At 37.0% G+C, this 9014-nt stretch overlaps 1 protein-coding gene across 3 annotated transcripts in view; it reads left to right on the forward strand.

Moving 5' to 3' along the window:
* The first annotated feature begins 4738 nt into the window (after window positions 1–4738).
* Window positions 4739–9014, forward strand: part of znf638 (zinc finger protein 638) — a 29027-nt gene continuing 24751 nt past the window's right edge. For 2 of the 3 annotated variants that reach the window (XM_057326601.1, XM_057326602.1), the window contains exon 1: window positions 4846–9014. This exon is cut by the window's right edge and continues 1659 nt beyond it. The gene's annotated coding sequence lies outside the window, so the exon portion shown is untranslated. The other variant, XM_057326603.1, reaches the window with a different exon arrangement.

Genomic DNA, 9014 nt, shown 5'->3' on the forward strand with positions numbered 1-9014 from the left:
GCCAACACAACTACCAAAACAACCCTACTGTCATTTCTGTAAATTAAATTAAATGTATAACCATTGAACGTATGTTGTGACCTTAGTTGTGTCTAAAAAATTGTTACAATTTATCTTTTGTGTTACTTATTGAATCAACATTTACTTTCATCAGGCAGCAAAACTGCAGTAATGACTTAGTAGCGATATGAATATTAGTATTTTTAAAAAGTATTGGAAACCGTATTCCTTACATCATGATTTAACAAGTACAGAGATGACGAGAGGAATGCCGATTAAGAATAATCCACAGAGATCTTGGCTGGATTTATTTCCTGTCCGAATTGAACTTGTTTATGGTTAACAGTTGTTATCAGAAACTAAATACAAGAAAGTTGTTGAAGTTTTTTTGACACTCTACAAAACAACATTACAAGCTTAAATATCTAACATTTCATCAAACCAGAAACTTAACACACTTTCAGTGTGTATGCTTGCTTGACCTTGGTTCAGTTTTATTGCCATTTTGACCATACATGGGCCGCAGTGGATATATGGTTCTTAACAAGATTTATGAGTTCCTCCTTTGGAAATGTTGCATGTCGACGCTGTCGGGCGGAATCCTCGTATCTCCAAAACCATTATTTTTCAGGAAATTAAAAAACTGCATATTTTTTGAGTTATTAAACATTGTATCGTTAAAGTTGATATTATACCTTATATTGCTATCATATACTGTTGTGTACCAACATTAACACAACATTTCCCCAAAACCATGTTTAATTGGAGATACAAGGTTTATGATTTGGGAGCAGGGAGATATGAGATTACGCTGTCATTGATAAGAATGGTACGGACACAGACGTTGCTGCTGCCAGCAGTGTTCATCAAAGTCTGCGGTCACGTTGAGCCTTTTGACAAGAGACGAGGCTTTAAGAGCTAATGAAAGCTAATGACTGTGGTTACATACATCTTCCTAAACTCTACTTTAAATGTTAGAGCTATGAGTGATGTAATATAAAAAACGATGAGCTGACTAGGCTGTCTAATAGGTGGAAATTAGGCGAATCTGCTCGCAAACTTACCTTCGTGGCTCACGGCCTTCCTTCTGCACCGAAGCATTACAGCTATCGATTTTTAACAAAGCAGACCTACTCAAATGTATCTAACCTAACTATTTTCACTCGTTATTGTCTAAAAAACTTTAAATCAGGAGACGTAATGCCAAGAGGCTCCCTCGGATTGAAGAAGAGGTGGAGTTACGAGACTTCTCAGACAGTTGAAGTGTCCAATGGAGTTAAGAGATTTGCTCTCAATGTATTTTCAACACTTTAGATTGGTTAATAATTTGTAAAAAAAATAACAGACCCACATGGGGACTGACCAATAGCATCGATTTGTGAAAAAATATGAAATTGACCAAATTTGGACATAGGAGGTTTCCTAGATGAAATCATAAGCATTGAAATGCAACTAAGATTATTTAATAAACTGCTCATTTTATTGTTACTTTATCTAATTTCTTCCCATTAGTCTTTGTATCTGTGTTGTGATTGTGTTAACTCGCAACAGAATTGACTGTCTTTGAGTAATGGACAAGACAATTTTCCTGAAAGAGAGATCTAGTGAGACCTAATGCAAGAACTAACTGGATCTAAATCTTGGATCTATTTTTTCAGTCATGGATTCAGTTGAATCCTGTTATGCTGATCATTTTTGGTTTCTTTCAGAATTGTCAGCACATCACGTTAATGCAACATTTTTGGCATAGTCATAGCTGGATCTATCAAAATACAGCTGCAAAGAGGGTGAACAAAATGCCTTGCCAGTAACATTCTGAGATCATGTGCCGGAGAAGATTATAGGGGTCATGTTTGCATGAGTGTGTGTGCTTTTATCTGTGTGTCCATGCTTTAAAATAGAAGGTGCCAAGGGGGTGAAAGATCCAGACTCATCTCAGACTGGGTGAAGAAATAATAGCTTACAAAATTAAGCTTTCATTAGGGAAACACACCAGCAGATATGGAATCAAAGGGGGCTTATGAACTGCAGGAAAGATTTCGTAGTTCCGGAATGATTTGCCAGTATTTATTTGTTGTGTTCACACCGATGGAACCGGCAAGATTTTTATTTATTTTTAGAGGAAGAAAATAAGCTCCTTTTAAAGGAACAACCAGCGACGCAAACGTGTTGACCAGCTGAACGCATGTGACAGAACAGTGTTTTATACTTTTACAAGACAGAAAGAAATCTGTTGTCTTTGATCGTGCGTTGTTTTCTCTCCATCTCTAGCACTTTCTTTGTTGTAGCAGATTCAGTTTCTTGGTCCGCCTTTTTGCTCTTTCAATCGCAACTTATGTCTTCATTACATGGCAGTTCTTAAAAACCTCTATAAAGACAATAAAAAGTACAACTCAGATCACAGAGTCCTTCATATTTTTTAATGTTTTTAAATGCAACACTGTTGGTCGCTTACATCACCTCTCAACCGTTTTGACTTGAATTCATAATAAAACTAGTATATTGTTTCCACAATAAAATTAGACCTCTTAAATAGGACCCTGCAAGTGGGTAGAATGAACACCAAAAATACTCGGTCTCAATTAGATCTGCTAACATAAATTTATCATGACCTCTGAAGAACTAAAATACTCCTAGTCTCTGTGTAGTGCTGAGTGATAGATATAATACATGTCCCCTAGGGTGTATTTATTCTCATTAAATTTTATTAGTTATCTGTTAACAGGCCCCTCACAGCCCACACCATTTGTTCTACCAGGCGGTGACAACTGGTGCCCTGCCAGCATCAGAGCATGTACCTGCGTGCAAAGCTCTGTGCAATAATGTTTGAAGTCATCTATTCTTAAAGTGAGAAGTGCAAATAACACCTATCAACATGTCTCTCTTTCTTTCTTTCTGTATGTCATGTCAGAGCATTTGCATTGCAGCCAGCTATCTCTCTCTTTGGGCCAACTTGTTATTGATTGAAATTGGCCCTCATGCAAAATGATTCATGTCTGACACTATGCTGGTAATGATATAAAAAAGAAAAACACAATAGGAACAGATAAAAACTGAGAGGAGTGTGATAGTACTAAAAATAAATGGGGTTCCAAATTTTAGTAAAACAAAAGTTAGATCTTTCCACAACTATACCAAAATGTTAGAACCGAACTGTTGTAAGTTAATACTTCTATTCAACCAAGAGGCAGATGCACAGATGGAGAAGAATAGGGTGGAAGTGATGCACAATTAAACAACAGTAAAAAAATGGAAAATGTGTAAAACAAAATGAAATGTGTACTCTTGAGTAAATTGAATTTTAATTATGCTTTATGGTCATGTCAAAAAAGAAATTAGCATTTCTTTGGGAACATTTCAAATCATAACTAATTGGAATTTCTAATCTTCACAGAGTAAGCAACCAAGATGGTGAACATTCATTTCGTGGTGGTTTGCTGTTTTTTAACGATTTATAAGGTTTGCATGCTGTGGCTTATTTATTAGTTGTGCATGATCTTTGATGTTGTCAGCCCCATAACACGGTTTCCCTTAAACATGATCCGACAATGGATGTGAGAGGGGGTTAGCCTCATACACTTTCAAAACTGAAAAAAATGCACAAAAAAATCTGATAGTACTTGATTGTGCCCAATAAACTTGTTAAAGAATTATACAATTTAAAATAATAAAACAACCTCCGCTGATACAATTCAGACAATAATATATATAAAAACTTTCATTTGTATTACAGGAAGTTTGTCAATGGACAAAAAGCCTACTCAATCAAATATAGTTCACTGCCCAGCCCCAGTATCAAGATAAATAACACTTCTCTTATTACTCTTTGCATTATGACACATGACCAATGTCCCACACCAACCTCTTCCTAGAACTAAATTAGAAGTCAGATAAGCCCTAATTCAATCACAGTGTAGCCATTACTTCAATATATAAAAATACCAACAAAGTACAATTTATCTCAGTGGTTTTGCTGTTGTAATATTCCATATCATGTCATTATTTACTCCCTTGTATCATTTAAGACATGTATGACTCATTCTTCTGCAAAACACAGAAGATATTTTGAAGAACATTGGTAACCAAACAACATTGGCCCCCATTGACTTCCTTTGTATGGACAGACCACTGAGACATTTCTCAAAGTATCTTCTTTTGTGTTTCTAAGAGGAAATCGTTATATATAGGTTTTAAAATGGTGAATAAACAAATGCAATTTTATGCTCGAACTAACTCTCCAAGGGGCAGTTTCCCAGACAGGGTTTAAGGCTAATTTAAATGTGAGGTGTCTTAATTGAAAATAACTTGCACTGACATAGTGTGGTTATTTTGTCTCAAGATGCCCACCAGTAATGTTTTTTTTTGGTAAAGTATGTTTTTAAAAACGATTTAAATATCCTCATTTAACAAAGGCCTAGTCCTGTTTTAAAATAATCCCTGTCCGGGAAACCGCTCTCAATTTTTTTTCAGTAGAGCTGACTATAATCTCTCAATTGCTCAAGTACTGCCATCTGCTGGATACTAAGCCTAAGAACTACCCTTTCATATATATTTTTTACTATATATTATATATTTAATATATAACAGTAAGAGTGTCTCTTTTTCCAGCTTTACAAATCATTTACGGTTTTCGCAAAATAAACGTAAAAACCGCTATAGAATGTCTGGATGCGTATCACGTAGGTTAGAGTTTGATTGGTTTGCCTGAATCTGTTTTTGGTGGATGAATCGTCAATCAATTTGTCGCGTCTGATGTGCACGCAGACCGTCCGCAGATGTCGAAACGTTTTCCTGAACGGATGGTTTTCCACTGTAAGATTTTACATATTAAAACACGAGGTATGTTATAGTCGTGCAGTTAAATTGTGTGGGTAACCACCTGCGTGTACATCTATCTTTTTCTTTGTCGTCTGAAGTGGGTTATTCCTCGGTTAAATGGCGATGTTGAATGAACTTTACAGAGCAGCCGAGCCTGAGGCCTGCTAATATCGGGTTGATTTCACGACCAAACATCGGATCACTTCTGTCGAGATCGTATCAGTTTACCTTTGCGTTCAATATGCGTTTTATTTGTCAAAATATTGCTTTTAATTAGTATAAGAGACACCGATCACACTAAACCCCATATAAAGTTACTTTGCAAGCGAACGACGAGACAGATTTGAACGATATATTAACCTTTAGTGCTGACTAGTTTCACTCAGTATGGAGAGTTATCGTCTGGTGCATCTTTCTATCGTATTATGGATGATTTTAATGAAAAAGTTCAAGTTTGTTATTTCGCTTGAAGTGCACATTGGGTGTAACCATCGCTCAACGGCGGCATATCTGTGCCCCCAAATATGTTTAGCTGTAATTTACAGCTGTGTTCGGATGTTTATAATGTTATCAGAGCTGTAGTTATTATGATTTGGCCCATTTCCTTGAATTGAACTTCGTGCACAAACATGTGCGCTAACGTTGTCAGGTGTGGCTTCTCCCGTGTTATATGCATAGATTTTATATGCCTTTTTTCGAATCATACTGGTTCATAATTACTAAAAGAGTACCTCTTATCTCAGGTGATTGAACTGTAAGTCAGATTTCGATCTGACATTAGAAATGGATGCACTGTGTATAAAAATGCCCATTGCTGTTTGTGACAATTTGTATTCAGACGTCTGGTGGCCGCAGGCCCGAGTCTCTTTCATTTTGCATCAAAATACTCCCGCTGAAACACTTGGTCACAATGAAGGACTGGTTAACATTTTGCAAATGTTCATTCTATTTCTTATATTTAGTCAGGTTTATTCTACTGCATGACGTTTGAATGGCTTAATGACAACATGAGATCAGAATGCAAATCCCGGGTTACGTTTTCATCAGGGCTAATTAAAACATTTAAAAAGGAATGTAGTAAATTTCCATCCTTAAAACAACAGGGTTTTTTTTGTCAGGCATCACCTAGTTGGTGTTTCCCATGACATCTTGGTTTCCAACTTGCCAAAATGATTTAAAAAAAAAAACAAGGCATTAAAAACAAGCTCAGACATGTTTAAAGTAGGCCTATTAAAGGGGTCATATGACACTGCTGACACGAATATTATCGTCTGTTTTAGATGTAATGCAATGTGTATACTAGGGCTGGGCGATGTGTTAAAAAATTTTTTATCGATAGTCGACTTTAAAATCATCGCGATATCCGATAATATCGGGTGTGTTTGACTTCATGCAACGTTACGCAGATGATAAATCTGCGGATACGGACCGGGAGGGAATTCGTTCCTTCCTGTTTATTTTGTCGAAGTGGTTTAAATTATATTAAGGTTTGCCCTGCGGTAGGAAAATCTGACAGGGTAGGACGATTCGAACACCGGTACAGCCCCGCGAACGTGAGGTTTTGCTTTGCTGACGCAGCTCGTCTTTCTCTAGGTCTGCCTGTGCAGTGACCAGCAGAAAACAGCAGCACTTTCAACTGACCGAACAAAACAGCGTTTCCAAAATTCTGTCACTGTTACTGACTGCCTGGGCATATGAACATTAACGTTCACGCTAAAGCCTACATCGCATGATAATGTTATAACGCATATTTTCCATTATTATCGATTATCTGGTATCTCTGTTGTAATCAACATCAGGATATTTGCGAGACATCTGCGATATACGATAACATCGTCACATCGCCCAGCCCTAGTGTATACACAATTTAAGGTTCAAAAACACTGTATTTTCCACATTCCGTGCATGTTTGTATGTCCTCTTTGGCCCGTCTCTCTGAGCAATGAGGTTTGTAAAAAATCTGCATTTCAAAGTGAGGTGTTCTATGATTGGCCAGTTAACCAGTGCGTAGTGACTGGTCGAATACTGCAAGCGTGTGTCGGAAATGTAACACCTCTTACCATATTTGGAACATCAGTTTCCAAAGCAATTGTACTGACAGGTACACCGACCTTACTTACGTATACATTTGGGCGGTCTTCGTCAAATCATACCACGAACTGATGTAGGTTTGTGGTGGTATGGGTACACAAAGCGTTTCAGCCAGGTCTGGGTGAGCAATCGCTTTTAGATATGCATCTTTAATTTTTGCAATTTTAATGCGTCTAATACATGCATGGGCAACTTATAACACACCAAAGACACAGAAAAACACGTATTCATGCCATATGACCCCTTTCATTTTTTTCTGAATTTTTTTTGAATAATTTTTCATAAGACCTTAAAATCTCATACCTTTTCAGACTGTTAATGTCAATACCATAGCACGTTTTGCTAAAAAGAAAGCCATGCCTAAGCACACATTTATTTTTTATCATACCCAATTAGACATTTTACACAATTTGTTTGTCATTATTTTTTGTCTTAATGAGTTTATTTTTGTGTTACTGAGTTATATTTCTTTAAGTCATTACTGCCATTATGTTTCAGTGATTTCGTGAGAATTACCCAGTTATGTTAATAGTTCTAAAATCGTAATAACATAATTTTAATGTTAATGTAATAAAGGTAAGGACCATATTATGATATGAATGCTTTAATGTCCCCTCCCCTTCTTTATAAACATCATGTCGTTTATAGGTGTATTATAATAAAGACAATAATAAACAGCATAACTTTGTTTTAATGCTTGTGAAAATAGTGACCACTGTTTGCTTTAAAACAGGTTTAGTGCAGTTTTTTTACCAAATTAGTGTGTGTTTGTTGATAGGGATGGACAACAGCACGAGCTGCAAAGTCTTATTTACAAAAATTGCTTTGATTGATTATTAACATGCGACCAGCACTTGGAATTTTTTGGTCACAGTTGTCAGTGGATTAATTGGCTGGTAGGGCTGGGCGATGTGTTAAAAAATTTTTTATCGATTATTGACTTTAAAATCATTGCGATATCTGATAATATCGGGTGTGTTCAACTTCATGCAACGTTGCGCAGGCGATCAATCTGCAGATACGGACCGGGAGGGAATTCGTTCCGGACCCACCAAGTGCCAAACAAACACACACACGCAGGCAGGCACGCAAACATGCACACACAAACACAGATGCACCATGCGCACAAACCAGTGTTGCAGTGACTTCTTTCATCAGGTAAAGCGCGTAGATAAACCATTGCTTTCATGCAGTATAAAATGTTGCAGGTGTCCTGAAATTTCATCCTACCCGTCAGATTATCCTACCAGGCATGCGCACATCAATGTTACGTCATAACCTTTTTTTTTCGCTATAAAATCATCCTACCTGTTTATTTTATACTGCTACGGGAATATGATAGTGTATTTTCGTTGTTAAATCATTCTACATATTATTTAATACCTATAGCACAATTTGATTGGGTGTTGCGCTGTAAATTAATCCTACATGTTTCTTTTATGCTGGTAGGATAATCTGACAGGGTATTTACGCTGTAAATTTATTTTGTGTTTATTTTAAGATGGTAGGACTATCTGACAGGGTATTTTGCATTGTACAATCATCCTACCTGTTTATTTTGTCGATGTGGTTTAGATTATATTAAGTTTTGCCCTGACAGGGTAGGACAATTCGAACACCGGTACAGCCCTGCGAGCGTAAGGTTTTGCTTTGCCGACGCAGCTCGTCTTTCTCTTGGTCTATCTGTGCAGCGACTGGCAGAAAACAGTAGCACATTCAACTGACCGAACAAAACAGCGTTTCCAAAATTCTGTCACTGTTACTGACTGCCTGGGCATATGAACATTAACGTTCACGCTAAAGCCTACATTGCATGATAATGTTATAACGCGTATTTTCCATTATTATCAATTATCGTCTGGTATCTATCTGTTGTAATCGACATCGGGATATTTGCAAGACATCAGCGATGTGACGATGTTATCATATATCGCCCAGCCCTACTGTCTGGTACATCATTTTGTCCTGTATTGAGGCTATTTGTCCCTCTCTGCTCACATTCAGTTTTCAGACAAATTTCTTGTACAAGCTAAAATAATGAGAAAGATGTATGCATGTGTGTGAAGGTATGCCTAAACTGTGATATTTTCCGCTGTCTGTCTTGT

Source organism: Triplophysa rosa, unplaced genomic scaffold (assembly GCF_024868665.1).
Source record: "Triplophysa rosa unplaced genomic scaffold, Trosa_1v2 scaffold113_ERROPOS166647, whole genome shotgun sequence".
Lineage (NCBI taxonomy): Eukaryota > Metazoa > Chordata > Actinopteri > Cypriniformes > Nemacheilidae > Triplophysa > Triplophysa rosa.